We start from the raw sequence: 24,906 nt of genomic DNA, 5'->3' as shown, positions 1-24,906 counted from the left end.
AATTAGGGTTTTTCCTATTGGTCATTTCCTAACGGCAACTAGCATCGAACCTGAGCGAACTACTTTACGTAGAAACACTAGGTTCGAAGTGGATTCATGCTGCACTTGGTTCAATGAGAATGGAAAAGGAGAGGGATGTGAAGCTCAACCTCTCTGCCATAAGGCATAGTCCCATTCCATTCCCCTAAAACAATGTAAATCGGGATCATTTATAACTTAGACTCTAGGTCAATGCTCTTGTTGTTCGTGTTCTTTGAATGATCTTCTTACTGTCCATCATGATTGCGAAAGTTCCCAGCCAATCGGGACCACCCATCCGTAGGACGGACCCATGGCCACATCCTCCGCACTTTCCTTTGGTTGTTTAGTTATTTAATTACCTAACACATTTAGTTGGACATGTATCAATCAGCTTCCTTAATTAGCCCGTTAGGCACTGGTTCCTTCACGTAATCATAGCACTTGACATAGAAAAACAATGTCAAACAAGTTTCTTTTCAACAGGTTATCATATTTATCTTTGAAATACATAAAATCTAGCCCGTTTGCTTATCCATAGTCCGCCCGAAGGCTATCCAGCAATCCACAGGGATTACTAATCTAAGATTCCGCCCATAGACTAGTATGCGGGCCTCGATATCCATCCCAAGTCATGTTAGCCTCTTGTGCAGGGCCCGAAAGGTGAGGGATTTACGGCCAAAGCCCCTTTGGCACCCAAGCATCCTCCTACTCCAAGTAGCGCTCAACAGAGAGACCTCTCGTGGTGGGTTCGGTCCACTTTCTCGGCAAAGTTAACAACCCCCTTGGTTAGGGTCAGGCAGGTAGTCGAGGGTAACTGAAGGTGCCTCTCCCTTCAGGCCTTCAACCTGAAGCATTAGATATCTTTTTATCCTTTAATTCTTTGAGCAAACAAAGAAAAACAGTGCTCTTAAAACTGTTACAGGCACAATCATTTCCATTGGTCGTTATTTTTGGCCAACTGCTAAGGAGTGAATCCTTCTTTCTGAATGCATCTAGCACTCAATCCAGGATTAATTGCAACTTGGCAAGATCTGCAAGGGTTTATTTGTTAACCCTATATCCTAGGTTAGGGCCGTACCCTATTAACCCGACTTATTCAATACCTTAAGTTCATATATTATTCCAATTTATTCATCGGTCTTTTGCTTCCAAGCAAATATCTAATCCCTGTATCTTGGTCACTTTACCCAAGAAAGGTACTATATCAGGACAATTATTCATCCTCTTGCAAGATAAACTTGCGTAAGAATCTGCCAATCTCATTTCGAGGAATTAGCCATTCCCTTGTGATCAAATTACAAGATCATGCGACTCTGCAACTTGTTGCACAAGTGTTGCATCAAACGATGGGGCTATTCTACCCATCAATGGTGTCTTCTAATCACGGTATCATGGTTAGATATAACAATCCATTCTCGATTGCATTAGGCCGACATTGTCGGTCCTAGGGTTCCGAGTTTTATCTTTTTAGCAAGAGATTCTTAGGAAAAACCCTAGATCACTTCTTGCAAGTATGTTCCAATGTCCCTATATTCCATGAATGTGGGCAAGTCTTGAGGGTATAGGAGTTTCAGCTTTGGTAATATGAGCGACTAGGTAATGTTCTCAATGCGTTAAATCCTAACTAGCTCTTGGGGATATGTTGCATTGAATTAACCCTTTCTAAACGAGTACCTCGCGGTTTTAGGTGTTTAGGTTTGAACCAATTCAACTTGTCTGGTCTTGAAGATAATTACGCTATCATTTTCGTAACCACATGATTCATTGTCTGTGTATAAGTTGATTTACAAACCCTAACTTTTCGGTTTAAGATCAAAGCATAGGTTAAGTTATAGCATAATTCTAATTGATCTTCCTATAACATGCAAACAAGATTCATGCTACTAAGCTTTTAGGATTTTATGCTTAAGCATGCAGCCTTTTTTTACTTTCTTTTCCGAATGAATTTATCGTAAGCTGATCTTACACAACCTTTCGTTGATTTGAGTTTTTTTTTTTAGGCCACTTGCCTAGAGTTAATTCTTCTTCATGCAGCCCTAACAATTTCCTACGATTGGTAGCAACTTTCTATAACGAATCATTTCGAAGAAAATATGTTCAATAATGTGATATGTGGTTTATTTCTTCCATGCTGAAGTGTACTATAAAAGATGGGCATTAATTAATCTAATTAATCCATAAAAACCACATGTTAAAAATGCATAGAAATCTTATGTACACTTTATTTTGTTTGTTTTATTGAAAAAAAATACTAATGACCAAATTCTTCCATTGTGAGCTCTTTCCTTTAAATTAGTCAAAGTATTTAAATCGAAAGATGTATCCTATCTAAAAAAAAAAAAGATCCATGCACGATTGCATTATAATGACGTAAATCAAAATTAGGAAGAAAAAACCTAGACTTGTGGTGAAATGTCCACATGGATGTTAGGAGATCATCCTCCTGCAGTTGCGCCTTGAGCTTTGTTAGGAGCCATCATGAATTTGGCCTTTCCACCTTGGATACAGATTTATGATGCTGGCCATCTCTTTTGCACATGAAAATCCCTTTTGCATATGAAAGGGGGCTTAGGAAGCCCCCTTAGAAGCTTTAAGAAGCTTCCAAAAAAGGACACGTGGAGGAAAACAATTCCCTTAGGCGGTGTGATGATGGCAGGAGGCGAATTGCAGCGGTTCGATGGCAGCAAGGCGAGCTGAATGGCAGCGATAGCTGGAGTCAACTCCCTCTCTCTCACACGGCTTCCTTTACAGCTCCTCCTCAGCGGTGTTATGGCTCCTCCCTCCACTCTCGACTAGCAGAGCGGCTCCTTCTTTCTCTCCTTCACGGTTGCAATTCTCCATCTTGGCAGTGACACGATGCAGTAGAGTGACGGATCTTTTCTCTCCTCTCATGACCACCCTATCTGGCTTCACCTCACACACTCGACGGCCATCTGCCCTCTCCCACTCCTCAACAAAAGCTTATATAGATGAGGGGAGGGATCCTCCCTTCGCCATGCGGCATCAAGCATGATCTCCACCCTCTTGCGAGCTCCAGCAAAGGAGCTTGATGGCCCTTGCTATTCCCTTCTCCTCCAGCACGACAGTCAGCTGGAGGAGAGAGGGATAATTAAAGAAATTTGCCATTATTCAATTAATTACCTCCTATTAAGAGGAGGTTCATGCGAGGAACGTGTGCTTGGTAATTAGGAATGTTACAAGGGGAACGTGGACCGAACCCGCCATGAGAGGTCTCTCCATGGATTTTTTTGAACGTAGGAGAACACTTGGATATCGAGGGGCGCTCTAACTGTAAATTCCCTACCTCTGGGTCCTACTCAAACGAGCACCGTGACTCGGGATAGATTCTCGAGGGGCCCTTATTACTAGTACAAGGTGGTAACTTGGTGGAAGTTAAGTGCATCTTTACGGATTGCGGATATTGTCCCTTTTGAACAAGTTTTGTATCTCTGTTAAATTGCTAATACTAAATACCTCCAAGAAAATTGATTGAATTTATTTTCGTGTTAGTGCCATAAGATTACATGAATGAACCTTGTCCTTTTAAAAGGCTAATTAAGGAAGTTGTTTTTACATGTTCACACCTAAAAGTGATAGGGCTAATTAGACAACTAAAGTACTCCAAGTGAGGGAAGTAGGAGGACGGAACCCCCGACGGGTCTGTCCAACCACAAGGTGGTCCTAGAGAACTGGAAAGCTGCTCACAAGGTTTTACTAACCACCGACGCTTAGACATCGTTAGGTTGGAATCCCAATTTATGCCATTTTAGGAGACTCAAATGGGACTATACCCTATGGGCAGAGAGGTGGAGTACCGCATCTCTCTCGTTTCCCATTCTCTTTGAACGAAGTGCGGCATGGATCTGCTTCGGCTTGGGTATCTCTGCATAAATTAGGATGTCCAAAACCCGACACTAGAATACTGTCAGGAGACCTTGACCACTAGGGACTCAAGTTTCAGGTCAATCATAGTGGGTTCTCAGTCGCAAACATTCCATTGTGAGGCGGACTCAAGAAACCCTATTCAAAAAACCCCGTGACATTCCATGGGAGTGCGGGGTGAAATTGCTTAGACTTCTCTCTCGATGGACCGCTAAAAACGTGCTTGGATAGCCAATAGGCAGGCACATTATACATGAAGAGAAGGTGAAGAATCCATTCTTGAGCCTTTGTGGCAGGTACATTTCCTCTCCTTTCTTTGTTCTTGTGTTTTCTTCTTTTCTTTTGTTTTTTTTCTTTGTAATGAGATGCATTGAAAGAGACAAAGAGAGAGAGAGAGACAGAAAGGAGAGAGAGAGAGAGAGAAAGAGAGGAAAGGAGAGAGGGAGAAGAAGGAAGGAAGAGGAAGAGAGAACGAGAGAGAGAAAAAGAGGAAAGGTAACAAAGAAAGAGAGGAAGAGAGAGAGGAAGGAAGGGAGAGAGGAGAATGAGTGAGAGAAACAATGGGGGGGAGAGAAACAAAGAGAGAGGCAACAATGAAAGAGAAAGAGAGAAAGAAAGAGAGGGGAGAGAGAAAAAGAAGCTAAGAGTGAAGGAAGAGGTGAATAAAAGCATGAGGTAAAGAGACGAAGGAGAGTGAAAATGTAACGTGTCCACTAGTTTCATCCAGGACACGTCTTAGCAGTCCATCGGAAAGGATGTCTAGAAAGCTCAGCCCAGCACTCCCATGGAATGATACAGGACTTGTGATCTAGGTCTTCCCGCGTCTGCCATGTAGCGGAAGTATCATGGCCGTTCCCACTTAGGATAGACTGTAATTAGGGTTTTCTTGATTGGTCATTACCTAATAGCAACTAGTGTCGGACCCAAGCGAACTACTTTACGCAGAAACGCTAGGTCCGAAGCGGATTCACGCTGCACTTGGTTCAAGGAGAATGGGAAACGAGAGGGATGCAAAGCTCAACCTCTCTGCCATAAGGCATAGTCCCATCCCGTTACCCTAAAACAACGTAGATCGGGTAAGACATAACTCTAGGTCATCGCTTTCGTTATTCGTTTTGACAATCATCCCACTGTTCTTCGAGATTTTTGAGAAAAGTTCCCGGCTAACCGGGACCATCCAACCGTAGGACGGACCCATGGCCCATCCTCCGCACTTTCCTTAGTTTGTTTTTAGTTATGTAATTATCTAACACATTAATTTGGACATGTAACAACCAGCTTCTTTAATTAAACCGTTAAGCACTAGTTCCTTCACGTAATCTTATCACGTGACATAGAAAAACAATATCAAACAAGTTCTTTATTACATAACATTATTTTTATCTTCGAAATACAAGGAGTTCCGCCTGTAGGCTTGTCCATAATCCGCCCGAAGGCCATCCAGTAATCCACAGGGATCACTAATCCAAGCTTCTGCCCGTAGACCAATATGCGGGCCTCGAGATCCAATCCCGAGTCATGTTAGCCTCTTGTGCAGGACGGAGAAGGCGAGGGATTTACGGCCAGAGCCCCCCCTGGCACCCAAGCATCCTCCTGCTCCAAGTAGAGCTCAACGGAGAGACCTCTTGCGGTGGTTTCAGTCCACGTTCTTGGTGCGGTCAACAACCCCCTTAGTTAGGGTCAGGCAGGCAGTCGGGGGTAACTGAAACTGCCTCTCCCTTCAGACCCTCAACCTGAAGTATAGATATACATTTAATTTGTAATTCATAAATCAAACAGTGCTCTAAAATATTTAGCAATCACAAACATTTCCATTAATCGACCTTGTTGTTTGGCAAACTGCTAAGGAATGATTCTTTCCTTTTGAATGCATCAGCACTTGTTCCAAGGTGTCTTACAACTTGGCAAGATCCCTTATATTCAGGGTTATGGCGTACCCTTTTAACCCAACTTGGTCAACCCTAAAGTTCATTGGATACTTTAGTTTCTGCTTTTTAACTTTTCTTACTTAGAAGGATATCAAAGAATACATCCTTTTGCAAGATAACTTGCGTAAGGATCCGCCATCCTTGTTGAGAACATTTAACCTTTCTTCTTGTGAATCAATCACAAGACTATATAATTTTGTACTTGCAGTGCAAGTCCTGCGATGAAATAATCTGTTTTAGATTCTTTAAGCTGACGTATTTCGGACCTAGGGTCTCTTTTCAGAACCTCAGGGACAACCCTTGTTCTTTTACCTTACGAATTTATTGACCCTACAATCAAGGAAGGTAGTCAAGTGCTTAAGGTATAAACGTTTCTTTGGTCTTTAAATCATTCCCAAGGCATATTTTGCAGCATGGTATTTCTAAGTCTATTAGATTGATTTGGTTATCTTTTGGAAGATAATATTGAGATCACCTCGGCATGATTTGTTATCCTTGTGACAATTGATTTTTTAGTCCTAAACTTTATTGCTTTGAGGTAGGTGAATTCAATTTAATCTTCCTTTTTCCTTGCAAACGAAACTCATGCCAAATAACAATCTTTTCCTTGCTAAGATATGCAATTTGCAATGATAACTTCCTAGTAATTCGAGCAAGGTAAAAAAAAACCTCTCATGAATTTCATGATAATTCGTTGCAAAAAAAAAAGAATAGGGTTAATGGTGCAAGATGCAGTTTTTATACCTTCAGTATTTAACTGAAATATACTACTATAGTAAGTAGATAATCTGGTTTGTATTTCATTATAATGCATGATGCTATTCGAAGGAAACTATGTTCTATACATTATCGTTTGTTCAATTAAACTAAACTCCTTCATTGTAAATAACTCGGAAAAATATATCCTATCCCTAACAATTCATCTTTGCATGATTGACTTAAAATCGATAAAAAACCAAGAAGGAAAAACGTGGTTTTGGGGTGAAATATCCATATGGATATGGGGAGACGACCCTCTCCCAGCTACTCCTTGGACTTTCTTAGGCGGCATCGCAATTGTAACCCTTCGGATGTGAAGGCAGCTTTTACTCTCCTTTTCGGATTTCCACCATCTCTCTTTTGAGGCAAGGAGGTGTTTAAATGATTGACCTCGAGAAGGGATAATAAAACCGTTAGGTTCTTAGCTTCTTCGGAGAGGGAAAGGTTTATAGTAGGGAGGAGAGGGAAAAGGGAACACGGGGTTAGAAAGGGCTTAGGGGGTGTATTAAAAGGAATATAGGGTGAAATACGTGCTCATAAGAGGGGACTTATAGATTTAGGCACGGGGGAAAAGGAAATTTGTGGTTTTACGAGGCCAAGGGATGTGGAAGTTTAATGTCCCATGGAAAAAGGTTAAGGGATTTAAGACTGGGCGGGGTGAAAGGACTTTTAAGGGGTAAAAACCAAGAGGGGGTGAAAAGGGTTCTAAGAAAAATTGGGGAGGGGGTTTTGGTGTAAAAAGGGATATGGGGGGTGAAAGGGAAAAAAAGCACGGGAAGGGGGCTTGAGGGTTTTAAAAAAACCCGAGGTAGGGAAAAAAAATTATGGAGTGGAAGGGATATGAGAGGGTGAATGGGGGCTTGATTAGCCCCCCCCTTAGGAAGCTTCTACAAGGAAGCTTCCTTTGTCCACGTGGCAGGAGGGGGGGGGAAAATCTGGTGGGGGATGAGAAGTCTGACGGTGGCCGACGGTGGCGCTATGGGGAGAGAAATTGGAGGTGATAGGCGGCAGCGGCGGCTAGTGGCGGCAGCATCAGGTGTCAGCAATCGAGCATGGCAGCCGTGTATCTTTTGCTCTTCTTTCTCTCCCTTCAAACATGCAGCCCTCCCTCTTTAAATAGGGGAGGGGAGGGAATCGTCCCCCCCTTGCCTGTCAGCTTGCATGGCGAGGGGCCTGAGCAAGCTCCATCCAAAAGCTTGCTGGCCCCCCTTTATCCCCCCTCGATGCTCCAACACGATGCGCCGCCATGAAGGCGTAAAATTTTTTTGTTCTTATATATTTAATATATTGCGACAGCGTATCTTCTTCTCTTCTTTCTCTCCCTTCAACGGTGCGGCCCTCCCTCTTTAAATAGGGGAGGGGAGGGAATCCTCCCCCCTTGCCTGTCAGCTTGCATGGCGAGGGGCCTGAGCAAGCTCGAGTGAGGAGCTTGCTGGCCCCCCTCTATCCCCCCTCGATGCTCTAGCACGATGCGCCGCCATGAAGGCATAATTTTTTTTTGTTTTTATATATTTAATATATTAAATTCTCTCCCCCTTAGAAGAATCGAGATGTCCTCATCTCGAGGGAAACTGGGGATATTGATGGTTGAGAGTGCCTTCATCTACCCCGGTGGCATCCTCTTTGGGATAATCTTTCCACTGGACGAGGCATTCTCTCAAAGTTCTGGATCTTAACTATCTCTCCCTAACATCTAAGATCCTATCTGGCCTTAGTTCAAGGACTCCTTCACTAGGCATTACAATTTGTTGGTCATCAAGTACATGGTTAGGGTTGGGTACATATTTTTTCAATAGGCTGATATGGAATACATTGTGAACCTTTAGGTTGTCAGGGAGTTGCAATCTATAAGCATTGGGTCCTAGGCATTTGAGGATTTTGTACGGCCCACAATACCTTGAACTTAGCTTCTTGCAATCTCCTAGGGATAGAGAACTCTTTTTAGGGCATACGCGAATGAAGACCATGTCTCTTTCTTCGAAGACTCTTTCTTGACGCTTCAAATCTGTGTATGCCTTTTGTCTATCCTTGGCCGCTTGTATGTCTTGTCTTATTGACTTTATTTTATCATCCATGTCTTCCAACATCTGTCTTGATGCTTCAACCCTTAGGGTTGGATCAGAAAAGTTTAGGGGACTTCAACAATCATGACCATACAATGCTTGGAAAGGGGTCATCTGAATGCTTTGTTGGTAAGAAGCATTGTAGGAAAAATCTACCAAAGGCAAGTATTGAATCCACTTCTTGGGTTCTCGACAGCATATGCCCTAAGCATATCCTCGATGACTTGATTTACTCGCTCTGTTTGGCCATCCGTTTGGGGATGGTAGGCGGTGCTAAAACAGAGTTGAGTCCCAATAGCTTCAAAGATAGCTCTCCAGAAGTGTGACATGAAGAGAGAATCTCGATCACTAATGATTCTTCTGGGTAAACCATGTAGCTTGAATATCTCCTTGATAAACAATCTTGCAATGTCGGAGGCTTTATAGTTTGTCTTTACTGGAATCAGGTGTGCAACCTTGGTAAGCATGTCAACCACAACCATAATGGAATTGTATCCTCCTTGGACTTGGGGTAAGCCTACAACAAAATCCTTACTGATGAATTCCCATTTCATTTGGGGAATGTCAAGCGGTTGCAGTTTCCCTGGCATCATGACATGTTCAGCTTTGATACGTTGGCAAGACAAACACTCAATGACATATTTGAGAATGTCACCTTTAAGCCTCTCCCAATGGTAGCTCTTCCTAACTGCATTAAGAGTCTTAGCATAGCCAGGATGTCCTGCGAAAGGGGAATCATGAGCTTTCCACATTATCTTCTGCTTAAGTGACTGGCTTGTTGGTATACATAGCCTGGTTCTGTAGTAGACAAGTCCATTATCAATGGAAAATTCCTGATACTTAGCTTGCAACTTTTGATTTTGCTCCTTGGTAGATATTTCCTTTAGCATTGTTTGGTAGGCCGAATCATGGCATGCTTCCTCTCTAGCTAATTCAAGTATAGGGTTGTTTGGCATAGATACTTTTGTAGCCAGAGATCTGGCCGTTGATGGATTCTGCAAGATTAGGGAATTTAGGAATGCCTTGCAACTAAGTGCATCGACAACTACATTCTCTTTCCCAGGTCGATACTTGATTTCAAAATCATATTCCTCCAACACTTCAATCCACCGACGTTGCCTCATGTTGAGCTCGTTCTAGGTAAAGATCCATTTGAGACTCTTGTGGTCAGTTACTAGAGTAAATTTGTTACCCAATAGGTAATGTCTCCAAATCTTTAGAGCATGGATGACAGCTAGTAATTCCAGATCATGCGTGGCATAATTCTTTTCATGACTCTTCAATCTCCTTGAAGAGTATGCTATTGGATAATCTTCCTACATAAGTACACACCCCAAGGCAAGAATGCTAGCATCAGTTACTATCTCGAACTCTTTATTGACGTCAGGAAGTTTTAAAATAGGTGATGATACCAAACTTTGCTTCAATCTGTCGAAGCTATTTTGTTCGGGAGTTGACCATGTAATAGAAGTTTGCTTCTTCAGTAAATCCGTTAGAGGTGCTGTAATTAAAGCATAGTTTTTTATGAAGACCCTATACCATCTTGTCAATCCAAGAAAGCTATGTATCTCTTTGACGAATACTGGTATTGGCCATTCAAGCACATCTTTGACCTTGGCTGGGTCTACTGATATTCCTTCTGATGATACTATGAATCTCAGATATTCAATCTGACGCTTAAAGAATGCACACTTTTTCATTTTTGCATACAGCTTATGTGACCTCATTGTCTCAAGGACAATCCGAAGTTGAGGTTCATGATCTTCTTCCTGTTTAGAATAGACTAAAGTGTCATGGAAGAAGACAAGCACGAAATCATCAAGATATGGCCTAAAAATGTCCTGCATTAATCTATTGAAGGTAGCAGGTGCATTCATAAGCCCGAATGACATAACCAGGAACTCAAAGTGCCCATATCTTGTATTGAATGCTGTCTTTGGGATATCTTCTTCCTTGATCCTTATCTGATAGTAACCTGACCTGAGATCAATCTTGGAAAAGATCTTTGCACCCTGAAGACGATCAAGAAGCTCATCTATTCTAGGAATAGGATACTTGTTCTTGACTATTGATTGATTCAACCCTCGGTAATCAATACATAGACAAAGTGTCCCATCTTTCTTTTTCTGAAATAGTACTAGAGCTCCCCATGGTGAATTGCTAGGCCAGATGTAGCCCTGATCTAACAGTTGTTTGAGTTGTTCCTTCAGCTCAATTGCTTCTGGTATGGACTTTCTATAAGGTCTCTTTGCAATTGGTGCAGCTCCAGGCACTAATCTAATCTCATGATCTACTTCTCTTTGAGGTGGAAGTTCGGTGAATTCTTCAGGGAATACATCAGCGTATTCCTTTAGCCAAGAAGGTCCTTCATGAGACTCTTGCTTTTGATCTAACTTGTTGAGTTTGATCAAGTAAATGGATAATCCTTTTCTGACTCCTTTTATGATCTGAGATACTTTGGCCAATTGGATTCTTGGCACTCTTGCCTCACCTTGAGTTGTGACAAATTCCCTTTCAGTGTTTCGAAAGGAAACTTGACCCTTTCCACAGTGAATGTGGGCATCATTGGGCTTAAGCCAATCCATTCCGAGTAAACACTCATGGATACCTAAATTCATAACTCTGAATTTAACTAAAGTCTTCTTTTCTCCCAGAAAGAATTCCACCTTAGCAGTTTGCTTGGTACAAGTTACCTCATGACCATTTGCCAATTCCACAAGTAGGGTAGGTGCTTCTACTATGGCTATTCCTAATCTTTTTGCACATGCTGGTGAGATAAAGGAATGTGTACTGCCACAATCAATCAAGGTTTTGAAACCTTTACCTTGATAGTCCGATGGTGTCTGAATCGCTGAGAACTGGCAATTCGGCCCTTTCTTGTGTAAAGCGGCATGGACTGTCGCTCTTTCGAATTCTGCTTCCATGGTCGAATCTTCCTCTTCTTCTTCGCATCTTTGCCTATTAGCTATGCAGGCGGTTCTTCCTCTTCCTTGGGTAGCGGCTCCTTGACCATGGCCTGCTCCTTGGAAAGGTTCTTGGCGATGTCCTCTGCTGAGCTTGGGACATTGCCTCTTGAAGTGACCGGGTTCGTTGCAGTGGAAACAACGGAGGTTTCGGCCATTACTTTGAGTAGGAACAAAGTTGTTGACGTTATTTGTCCTTGCTCTCTTTCTTTGTCCCTGATTATGACTTTGAACTCTCTTTATTTGAGGTCTGAATGCTCCTCTGTTTGGGTCATTATAAGACCAAGTTTTGTTACCCCTTGGTCTAGCTTGCACCTCCTGAATTATAGGCACCACTCGAATGAGTGCATCCTGAATGATGGATGCATAGATTCGAGACGAGTAGTTATTGGTGGATTTAAGCCTGCACAAAATTTGGACACCTGCTGTGTCATGTCCATCTGTGGCGCATACTTTAAAAGTGAAACGAATTTAGAGTAGTATGCGTCAAGAGTGAGTCCTAGCTGTTTTAACTCGTAGAACTCGTTCATTTTCTGTGTGCGATATGCAGGTGGTAAGTATCTTTCCTGCACGGCTTTCTTTAGCTTCTCCCAGGTGACGGATCCCTCTGTGATCCCTTGATCCCTGCATCATTGCTTCCACCAAAGTCTGGCTTCGCCGGTGAGCTTTAACTTAGCGAGCATAGTCTGATTGGTAGGTGCATTACCGGCTGCTTCGAAGTAATCCTCCAGGGATTCAATCCAAATTTCAGCATTAGCCTGGACGAATCTGCCTCTCCCGTCAAACTCGGGTGGCTTTATCTGCTTGAGGAGGAACTTCTTCTCCTGGATCACAGCAGTACTTGATGTAGGAGGCGAATTTGTAATCTGTACCTGGGGATGTGCCTGAATAAATGTTTTCTTAACGTTATTATATGATAATCAACGTTAGCTTATCTTTCATTTTTAGTTCAGCTATCTCGTAAACAATGTAGCTACTTAACTTTTTAATAACTCTTATGCACAGCCAAATATTGATAAAAATAAGTCTTTATTTGTATTTACATGGGCATAGCCCTTTCGAATACAACATTTCATGTGATGATAAGCCAATCGTTACATTCACTTTTGGGGAGAACAACATTGTATTGCATTTGTCTACAGGAACTATGTAATAGTAAGGTTTTGGATCATGGATCTTCAGGAATCGATAAGTCATTGGAAGTTCAGGATATCCTTTCCGTTGGAATCCATACTTCTCATGGCACCCCAACACTTTAATCCTGTCGGCTGGGATTACACGGGTTACTTCCTCATATACATATGAGTTCATCTCCACCCTTCGACCTCGGATATGTAAAGTCAAATTTACGTGAGCTTCCACAAGAATGAACAGCTTCACGACTTTCAAGTCTTCCAACCACTTGATCCTCTTTAGGTTGGTCTGTAGATAAGCAAACCAGTGGGTGGCTATATAGTAGATTCCTGAAGACCCCCTCCATCTTCGTTCTATGTATAAAGGTGATGGATTATAAATCTGCTCCAGGATGTTCATCATCCCAATTCTTTGTCTATAAAGGGGAGAATGCATTGCAGTCATAAACATGACCCGAAATACCAAAAACTTGTTCCACGCTTCGTAACTTTGCAAGACAGCATTGAACGTAAGGAAATGTTTGGACAGCAACAATTTCTTTACTTCATTTAATTGAGATTTTATAAAATCGATTCCATTATTGGTCGGCTCTGATACCAACTATAACGTGTCCGCTAGTATCATCCAGGACACGTCTTAGCAGTCCATCGGAAAGGATTTCTAGAAAGCTCAGCCCAGCACTCCCATGGAATGATACGGGACTTGTGATCTAGGTCTTTCTGCATCTGCCACGTAGCAGAAGTATCCTCGCCGTTCCCACTTAGGATCGATCGGAATTAGGGTTTTCTTGATTGGTCATTACCTAATAGTAACTAGCGTCGGACCCAAGCGAACTACTTTACGCAGAAATGCCAGGTCCGAAGCGGATTCACGCTGCACTTGGTTCAATGAGAATAAGGCATAGTTCCATTCCGTTCCCCTAAAACAGTGTAGATCAGGAAAGACATAACTCTAGGTCATCGCTTTCGTTATTCATTTTGACGATCATCTCGTTGTTCTTCGAGATTTTTGAGAAAAGTTCCTGGCTAACCAAGACCACCCAACCGTAGGACGGACCCATGGCCCATCCTCCACACTTTCCTCAGTTTGTTTTTAGTTATATAATTATCTAACACATTAATTTGGACATGTAACAACCAGCTTCTTTAATTAAACCGTTAAGCACTAGTTCTTTCACGTAATCTTATCACGTGACATAGAAAAACAATATCAAAAAAGTTCTTTATTACATAACATTATTTTTATCTTTGAAATACAAGGAGTTCCGCCCGTAGGCTTGTCCATAATCCGCCCAAAGGCCATCCAGTAATCCATAGGGATCACTAATCCAAGCTTCTGCCCGTAGACTAGTATGCGGGCCTCGAGATCCAATCCCGAGTCACGTTAGCCTCTTGTGCAGGACTCGAAAAGCGAGGGATTTAAGGCTAGAGCCCCCCTTGGCACCCAAGCGTCCTCGTGCTCCAAGTAGAGCTCAACCAAGAGACCTCTCGCGGCAAGTTCGATCCATGTTCCTGGCGCGGTCAACAACCCCCTTGGTTAGGGTCAGGCAGGCAGTCGGGGGTAAGTGAAACTGCCTCTCCCTTCAGGCCCTCAACCTGAAGTATAGATATACATTTAATTTGTAATTCATAAATCAAACAGTGCTCTAAAATCTCTAGCAATCACAAACATTTCCATTAATCGACCTTGTTGTTTGGCAAACTGCTAAGGAATGATTCTTTCCTTTTGAATGCATCAGCACTCGTTCCAAGATGTCTTGCAACTTGGCAAGATCCCTTATATTCTAGGTTAGGGCATACCTTTTTAACCCAACTTGGTCAACCCTAAAGTTCATTGGATACTTCAGTTTTCGGTTTTCAACTTTCCTTAATTAGAAGGATATCAAAGAATACATCCTTTTGCAAGATAACTTGCGTAAGGATCTGCCATCCTTATTGAGGGCATTTAACTTTTCTTCTTGTGAATCAATCACAAGACTATATGACTTCGTACTTGCAGCACAAGTCCTGCGATGAAATAATCTGTTTTAGATTCTTTAAGCTGATGTATGTCGGACCTAGGGTATCTTTTCAAAACCTCAGGAACAACCCTAGTTCTTTTACCTTATGAATTTATTGACCCTACAATCACGGAAGGTAGTCAAGTGCTTAAGGTATAAACGTTTCTTTGGTCTTTAAATCATTCCCAAGGGATATTTTGCAGCATGGTATTTCTAAGTTTAGATTGATTTGGTTATCTTTTGGAAGGTAATATTGAGATCACCTCAGCACGATTTGTTATCCTTGTGACAATTGATTTTTTAGTCCTAAACTTTATTGCTTTGAGGTAGGTGAATTCAATTTAATCTTCCTTTTTCCTTGCAAACGAAACTCATGCCAAATAACAATCTTTTCCTTGCTAAGATATGCAATTTGCAATGATACCTTCCTAGTAATTCGAGCAACATAAAAAAAACCTTTCATGAATTTCATGATAATTCGTTGCAAAAAAAAAAGAATAGGGTTAATGGTGCAAGATGCAATTTTTATACCTTCAGTACTTAACTGAAATATACTACTATAGTAAGTAGATAATCTGGTTCATAATTCGTTATAATACATGATGCTATTCGAAGGAAACTATGTTCTATACATTATCGTTTGTTCAATTAAACTAAACTCCTTCATTGTAAATAACTCGGAAAAATATATCCTATCCCTAACAATTCATCTTTGCATGATCGACTTAAAATTGATAGAAAACCAAGAAGGAAAAACCTGGTTTTGGGGTGAAATATCCACATGGATACAGGGAGACGACCCTCTCGCAGCTACTCCTTGGACTTTCTTAGGTGGCATCACAATTGTAACCCTTCGGATGTGAAGGCAGCTTCTACTCTCCTTTTCGGATTTCCACCGTCTCTCTTTCGAGGCAAGGAGGTGTTTAAATGATTGACCTCGAGAAGGGATAATAAAACCTTTAGGTTCTTAGCTTCTTCGGAGAGGGAAAGGTTTATAGTAGGGAGGAGAGGGAAAAGGGAACACGGGGTTAGAAAGGGCTTAGGGGGTGTATTAAAAGGAATATAGGGTGAAATATGGGCTCACAAGAGGGGACTTATAGATTTAGGCACAGGGGAAAAGGAAATTTGTGGTTTTACGAGGCCAAGGGATGTGGAAGTTGAATGGCCCATGGAAAAAGGTTAAGGGATCTAAGACTAGGTAGGGTGAAAGGACTTTTAAGGGGTAAAACCTGGGAGGGGGTGAAAAGGGTTCTAAGAAAAACCGGGGAGGGGGTTTTGGTGTAAAAAGGGATATGGGGGATGAAAGGGAAAAAAAAGCACGGGAAGGGGGCTTGAGGGTTTTAAAAAAACCTAGGGTAGGGAAAAAAATTTATGGAGTGGAAGGGATATGAGAGGGTGAATGGAGGCTTGATTAGCCCCCCGCTTAGGAAGCTTCTACAAGGAAGCTTCATTTATCCACGTGGCAAGAGGGGGGGGGGGACAATCTGGCGGGGGATGAGAAGTCTAACGGTGGCCGACGATGGCGCCGTGGGGAGAGAAGCTAGAGGTGATATGCGGCAGCGGCGGGGTTGGTGGCGGCAGCATCAGGCGGCAACAATCGAGCAGAGCAGTGACGTATCTTCTTCCTCTCCCTTCAACCATGCGGCCCTCCCTCTTTAAATAGGGGAGGGGAGGGAATCCTTCCCCCCTTGCCTGTCAGCTTGCATGGCGAGGGGCCTGAGCAAGCTCTAGCGAGGAGCTTGTTGGCCCCACTCTATCCCCCCTCGATGCTCCAGCACGATGCGCCGCCATGAATGCATAATTTTTTTTGTTTTTATATATTTAATATATTACAGAAAAAAAAGAGAGAGAAAGAGAGAGAGAGAGAGGGATAAAAAGGGATGCAAAGAGGGAGAAAAAAAAAGATAAAGAGAACAACAAATAAAGAGCAAGAGAGCAAAAAACATAAACAATGAGAGAATTAGAGAGAATGAATTGATAGAAAACTAAAGGAAGAGGGGGAAGAGAGATACAAACAGGGGTGGGGAGAGAGGATCTTTCAATGTCGTATTTTATGAGTTTTTTATTTTCTATCTTCTATTTTGATTGTAACAAGATGCACCGAGTATGAGTGGAGAGAAAAAGAGAGGAATACATAGGGAGAAGAAGGTGTAAAAAATTACACGGCGCAGCGAACAGAATCTGAGAAAGAGATAGAGAGTACACAACAAATAAGAGGAGAATACGTAAATTCTTTAGCTCCAAACAACTGATACAAAGACGGCTCTGTCCACCCGTGCGCTTCAATTGTGTGAAGCTTCGATGGCGATCTAGACAGAAGATAGGTGAAGAGCTTAATGCTAGCTGGAATAACAACTCTGACTCAGTGAAAGATGAATGATAGATGGCTGTGAAGGGGTTTAGCTTGTATGGCCCGCAAAGGCCGTTAGGTCGGCCTGACCGATCTACCATATAAGCCTCCACTAGTCGGCTAGGGAATATTCTAGGGACCCCAAAATAGGGGTCCCTTTTAACTCCCTTACCCCGCAACTTATTGCAATGCACCTTGAGTTGCTACCAGCTTAACCACTCCGTCTAACCCAAAGATTAGACCCACAAGGATCACCTTTTTGCCATTCGGTCACATAGACCTCATTTGATATAAAAGTCAGGACTCAACCAATGTCCGCGCTCACATTTGGCTTCTCCTCATAATGGGGGTCTTACAACTTTGAGCACCATGGATCATTGGTGGCACCTAATGAGGGTAGGGCATTGACCATATCTAATTACCCCCCTCAATGTCCACCCATAAGTGAACTATCTCCTCAGCCCAATGCCGAGTCTCTGAGGATGAACTTGAAGCAGATCCTTCGTAAGTGCTTTGGTGAAGATATCTGCTCCATTCTCCTCTGTTGGACAGTAGACCAGTTCCACTATCCCATCCTCTATCAAATCACACACATAGTGATACTCGATCTCTATATGTTTGGTGTGTGCATGAAACACTGGATTTTTTGCAATGGCAATGCAACTCTGATTATCACATCTCAGCACAGTTGGTTCATCATCCTGCACTCTCGTATGCCATAGAATCCTTCTCAACCATACTACTTCACATGCAACAAAACAAGCTGTCTTGTACTCTGCTTCCGTAGAAGACAATGCCCTTGTTGGCTACTTCTTACGAATCCAAGAGAAAATTCCTGAACCCAAAGAGAAACAATAACCAGAAACTGACTTCCTGGAATCATTGTCTCCTACCCAATCTGAGTCATAGTTCCCCATAAGAGAAGTTCTGAAACTGTATGTGATACCATAGTCAAGAGTTTCCTTCAAGTACATGAGCACCTGCATCCCAGCCTTCCAATGACTCTCATGAGGTTTGTTTGAGAACCCGCTCAAAACACCAACAACAAAACTGATATCTGGTCTGGTGTTACACAAGTAGATCAGACTGCCGACGAGTCTTCTATACCTCCCAATGTCTGCTAGTGCTGGTGTATCCTCGATGGATAACTTTGCATGCACCTCCATAGGTGTAGCTATCTCCTTGCACTCAGTCATGCCAAATGCCTTCAAGATCTCCCATGCATACTTCTTTTGAGAGATGAATATCTTTCCTGGCTCTTGCTAGACTTCAATCCCCAAACAATAGTGCAGCAAGCCCAAGTCTGTCATTTCAAACTCAGAACTCAAAGCCTTTTGAGTTTAGTTGATCATATCTTCATAGTTACCTGTAACAAGAAGGTCGTCCACATATAGGACAATCACTACAGACTTTTTACCATCCCTGTAAACATACAAGTTAGCATCTAATGTACATCTTTTGAAGTTTAGGTTTAAAAAGATCTTATCTATCCATTGGTACCATGGTCTGGGGGCTTGTTTCAACCCATACAATGCCTTCTTTAGCTTACACACTTTGTTCTCAGAATGGGGGGCCTCAAACCCTGGACCCCAAAATAGGGGCCTCAAACCCTGGACCCCAAAATAGGGGTCCCTTTTAACTCCCTTGCCCCGCAACTCGATGCAATGCGCCTCGAGTTGCTACCAGCTTAACCACTCCGTCTAACCCAAAAATTAGACCCACAACGGTCACCTTTTTGCCATCCGGTCACATAGACCTCATTTGATATACAAGTTAGGACTCAACCAATGTTCGGGCTCACATTTGGCTTCTCCTCATAATGGGGGCCTTACAAATTTGAGCACCATGGATCATTGGTGGCGCCTAATGAGGGTGGGGCATTGATCATATCTAACTGAAGGGAGGGAAAGGAGAAGAGAGAAGAAGTGAGAGCGGGGAGGGAAGATGGGGGAGAGAAAGAAACGTTGAGAGAGAAATGGAGGGGAGAGAGAGAAACAAAGAATGATGAAAGGAAAAAAATTAAAAAAAGAGAAAGAGAGAGAATATAAAAGGTGGGAAGAGAAATAAAGAAGGATGAAGAGAGGAAAATAAAAAAGGGGAAAGAGAGAGAGAAAGAGGGATGGAGAGAGAAAGAAAGAGAGGGATAGATAAAGACACAGAGACATGGAGAGAAAAGGAACAAACAAAGAGAGATCAAGGGAGAAAAAAATTTAAAGAAAAAGAGAGAGAAAGAAGAGTAGAGATTAATATGAAGGAAGATCATCAATGAGGGGAACAAAAACCTATTGTTTCCCATAACATAGACCAAATGAAGAATGATGATGGTCGTGATGTCCAAGATCACAAGGCATATCTTACTTAGTGTATCTTATGTCCTTGCTCTCAATGCAAGTTGGCAATCAGACGAAAGTTTCAGGTGTCCATAGAACACATATGATGCTTTGGTGAGTCTCAATCAAAGATAATTCATCAAGCAACGGTAAGAAAAGTATGTATCTATCATGATTTACATTTGCAAACTAATTGAATAGCTTATACAAAAATATTAGATATTCTCGTAAAACTTGTGCAAGGAGGTCTTTGGTGAAGATATCTGCTCCATTCCCCTCAGTTGGACAGTAGACCAACAGTAGACCAGTTCCACTATCCCATCCTCTATCAAATCATGCACATAGTGATACTGGATCTCTATATATCTGGTGCGTGCATGAAACACTGGATTTTTGGCAATGGCGATGCAACTCTAATTATCACATCTTAGCACAGTTGGTTCTTCATCCTGCACTCCCTTATGCCATAAAATCCTTCTCAACCATACTGCTTCACATGTAGCAAAACAAGCTGCCTTGTACTCTACTTTGGTAGAAGACAATGCCACTGTTAGCTACTTCTTACTAATCCAAGAGAAAATTCCTGAACCCAAAGAGAAACAATAACTAGAAATTGACTTCCTGGAATCACTCTATCTCTTGCCCAATCTGAATCATAGTTCCCCACAAGAGAAGTTTCGAAACTCTATGTGATACCATAGTCAAGAGTTTCCTTCAAGTACCTAAGCACCCACATTCCAGCCTTCCAATGACTCTCATGAGGTTTGTTTGAGAACCTGCTCAAAACACCAACAACAAAATTGATATCTATTCTGGTGTTACACAAGTAGATCAGACTGTTGAACAACCTCCTATACCTCCCAATGTCTACTAGTGCTGGTGTATCCTCGATTGATAACTTTGCATTCACCTCCATAGGTGTAGCTATCTCCTTGCACTCGGTCATGCCAAATGCCTTCAAGATCTCCCATGCATACTTCTTCTGAGAGATGAAGATCTTTACTGGATCTTGCCATACTTCAATCCCCAAACAATAGTGCAGCAAGCCCAAGTCTGTCATTTCAAACTCAGAACTCAAAGCCTTTTGAGTTTGGTTGATCATATCTTCATAGTCACCTATAATAAGAAGGTCATCCACATATAGGACAATCACTACAGACTTTTTACCATCCCTGTAAACATACAAGTTAGCATCTAAGGCACATCTTTTGAAGTTTAGGTTTAAAAAGAACTTATCTATCCGTTGGTACCATGCTCTGGGGGCTTGTTTCAACCAGTACAATACCTTCTTCAGCTTACACACTTTGTTCTCAGAATGGGGGGCCTCAAATCCTGGACCCCAAAATAGGGGTCCCTTTTAACTCCCTTACCCCGCAACTCGATGCAATGCGCCTCGAGTTGCTACCAGCTTAACCACTCTGTCTAACCCAAAAATTAGACCCACAACAGTCACCTTTTTGCCATCCGGTCACATAGAACTCATTTGATACAAGTCAAGACTCAACCAATGTCTGGGCTCACGTTTGGCTTCTCCTCATAATGGGGGCCTTACAACTTTGAGCATCATGGATCATTGGTGGAACCTAATGAGGGTGAGGCATTGATCATATCTTACAGAAGGGAGGGAAAGGAGAAGAGAGAAGAAGTGTTTGTGGGGAGGGAAGATGGGTGTAATATATCAAATATTTTTCATGGAAATTTTTTTTCTCTCTCGGCGGGTTCGTGCTGGAGGGGAGTGAGGGATTTAGAAAGGACAGCAAGCTCCTCATTGGAGCTTGTGTATCCTCAAGCTCATGCAGGGCGATACGAGGGGAGGGAGGAAATCCTTCCCTCTCCCTATAAAAACCCCCAAAAAAGGGGAAGGGAGGGAGGACGATGCTGCCATACTCAACGTTGTTGGAGTGGAGAGGAGGTCGCCGGCCGTCTATTGGAGTGGAGAGGGGGGAGCCACGAGCCATGAGGCCGCCAATTTCAGGGAGAAACGGCCGCCACCTGCAGTTGCTGATTGAGGGAGGGCACCGCCGAGACCCATCACGGCCACCAATTAGCCATGGCCGCCAGCAAGCCGCCGTTGAATCGTCCTCTTTCTCCTCCACGTAGCGCCTCCAAGTGCAGAAGCCTTCAGAAGCTTCTGGAAGCTTCCAAGGGGCTTCCTAAGCCCCCTTCCACACCACACCCATTTCTCTTGTGGTCTCCCACCAAGCCTCGGTTCATGTGGGTTTGTTAAATTACCCCCCTTCCTATACCATTTATTTCTTCCCCCCCTCCCGGTTTTAATCCTTTTTAAGGGCCTTTCACCCTCCCTTGTGACCTTTTCACACACCCTTTCCCCCCTGTGCTATAAGCCCCTTTCACCCTTCACCTTTCCCCTTTTACCCTTTCACCCCCGGGTTTTAAACCCCTAAGCCTTTTTCACCCCATGTCCACACACCCACCCCCCCGTGTCCTAAAACCCCTCCAAGACCCCCTTCCTATACCTTTCACTCTCGTGCCCAAAAAAAAAATCTCCCAAGACCTCTTCTTACGCCTTTTGGAACCACACACACACACCCTTTTCCCCGTGTATATACCCCTATAGGGCCTTTTCTTTAGGCTTTGTAAACCTTTCCCTCCCAAAGAAACTAAGACCTTAAAGGTCTTATTACCCCTCCTCGTGGTTAATCCCTTAACGATTCCTTGCCTTTCCAAAATACCCTTGGACTTGGTTTCTTCCCTACTCGAAAAAGAGAAGAAGAGTATTGACGTGCAAGGAAGCAATGGTGGAATTCCAAAAAGGAGTGTAAAGTTGCTTCCACGTTCCAAGGACTACATCTACGATGCCTCCTAAGAAAGTCCAAGGAGTAGCTGCGGGAGGGTCATCTCTCGGTATCATGTGGATATCTCACCCCAAACCCAGGGTTTTCCTTCTTAAATTTATATCGGTTTTAATTCAATTGTGCAAGATGAATTGTTAGGGATAAGATATATTTTGTCCTAGTTATTCACGATGAAGGAATTTAGTTTAATGGAACATGCAAAATAAATAAAGTATAAACATAGTTTTTCTTCAAATAGCATTAGGCATTGACACGAATTATGGGCAAGATTATTTACCCACTAAAGTAGTATACTTCGGTTAAGCCTAGTAGGTATAAAACTGCATCTTGCACTATTAACCCTATCTCTTTTTATAACAAATCATCATGGAAAGTGCAAATCATGAAAGGATTCTTGCGATGCTTAAACTCTAGGAAGTTATCATTGCTAACTACATAACTTAGCAAGGGAAAGATTGCTTATTTAGCATGAGTTTGTTCGCAAAGAAAAGTGAAGATTAGTTGGATTTAACCTAACCTCAAATCGATGAAGTATAAGATTGAAAAGTCAATTGACACGTAGATAACAAATCATACTGAAGTAATCTCGAAATTACCTTCTAGAGTTAACCAAATTAAAATGCTACAAAATATTCATTGGGAATGAATTAAAATTCCAAGAAACGTCTATACCTTAAATACTTGTCCACATTCCCTGAATATAGGGTCAGTAAACTGTAACAGAAAAAAAAAAAACTAGGGTTTGTCCCTTAGTTTCTTAAAAGAAAATAATAAAGCTAGGAGACCCTAGGTCTGACAAACGTCAGCTTAAAGAAACTGAAACCGATTGTTTCGTAACTCCATTATCGCATAGTACGATGCAGGACTTGCGTGGCAAGTACAAAGCCATATGGTCATGTGATTGATTCACAAGAAGAAAGGCTAAATTCCCGCAACAAGGATGGTGGATCCTTACGCAAGTTATCTTGCAAGAGGATGTATACTTTGATATCCTTCTAAGGTTAAAAAAACCGGAAACTGAAGTATCCAATGAACTTTAGGGTTTGACCAAGTTGGGTTAATAGGGTATGCCCTAACCCAGAATATAAGGGATCTTTCCAAGTTGCAAGACACCCCGGATCGAGTGCTGGATGTATTCGAAAGGAAAGATTCCTTCCTTAGCAGTTTGCCAACAAGAAAATCAATCAATGGAAATGTTTGTGCTTGCTAGAGATTTTAGAGCACTGTTTGACTTGTTTGACCAATGAACTACAAAATAAATAAGTATCTATACTTTAGGTTGAAGGCTTGAAGGGAGTGGCAGCTTCAGTTACCTCTGACTGCCTGCCTAACCCTAACCAAGGGGGTTGTTTATTGCGCTGAGAATGTGGACCGAAACCTCCGCGAGAGATCTCTCCGTTGAGCGCTACTTGGAGCAGGAGGATGCTTGGGTGCCAGGGGGGCTCTGGCCATAAATCCCTCACCTTCCGGGTCTTGCACAAGAGGCTAATGTGACTCAGGATTGGATATCGAGGCCCGCATACTAGTCTACGGGCGGAAACTTGGAATAGTGATCCCTGTGGATTGCTGGATAGCCTTCGGGCGGGTTATGGACAAGCCTACGGGTGGAACTCCTTGTATCTCAAAGATAAATATGATGATATGTTAATAAAGAACTTCTCTCATATTGTTTTTCTATGTCACGTGATAAGATTATGTGAAGGAACCAGTGCTTAACGGATTAATTAAAGAAGCTGGTTGTTACATGTCCAATTAATGTGTTAGATAATTACATAACTAAAACAAACTAAGGAAAGTGCGGAGGATGGGCCATGGGTCGGTCCTATGGTTGGGTGGTCTCGGTTGGCCGAGAACTTTAAAAAACCCTCCTGCAGCTACTCCTTGGACTTTCTTAGGCGGCATCGCAGTTGTAATCCTTCGAACGTGGAGGTAGCTTTACACTCCTTTTTGGAATTCCACCGTCGCTTCAATACTCTTCTTCTCTCTTTCGAGGCAAGAAGCCGTTAAGGGATTGACCACGAGAAGGGGGTAATAAGACCTTTAAGGTCTTAGCTTCTTCGGGAGGGAAAGGTTTACAAAGCCTTAAAAGGCCCTATAGGGTATATACATGGCAAAAAGGTTGTGTGTGAGTGTGGCTTCGCAAAAATATGAACCTTGGGAGATCTTTGGGCATGGGAGTGAAAGGACTTAAGGGTTTCACACCTAGGGGGGAAATTGAAGGGTAACACAAGGGTTTATAGCACGGGGAAAAAGGTGTGTAAGGAAAAAGGGGACACAGGGTTAAAAAGGCTTAGGGGGGGGGTGTTTAAAAAAGGAATATGAGGGGGGTGCAACACGGGGGGAGAAAGGGTAATAAGGCTTTTCAAGCCTTAGTTCATTTTGGGGATTCCATCCATGGGAAGGGTTTTATGGGGGCTCCATGGGAAGGCTTAAGGGTTCCTCGGAAAGGGTTAAGGCCTCCACGGGAAAGTGCTTTAAGGGAGAAAAGGGCTTAAGGGTTTAAAAACCAGAGGGGGGTGTGAAAGAATTAATGAAGGTATATGAGGGGGGTGAAAGGGTTAATGAAGGTATGTGAGGGGGGTGAAAGGGTTAATGAAGGTGTATGAAGGGGGTGAAAGGGTTAATGAAAGCATATGAGGGGGGTGAAAGTATTCTAAGGTA

The sequence above is a fragment of the Lygodium microphyllum genome, chromosome 9 (genome assembly GCF_053477565.2).
Source record: "Lygodium microphyllum isolate KBCC chromosome 9, Lygodium_microphyllum_v1.1.10, whole genome shotgun sequence".
Taxonomy (NCBI): domain Eukaryota; kingdom Viridiplantae; phylum Streptophyta; class Polypodiopsida; order Schizaeales; family Lygodiaceae; genus Lygodium; species Lygodium microphyllum.
This window is presented reverse-complemented; position numbering follows the sequence as displayed.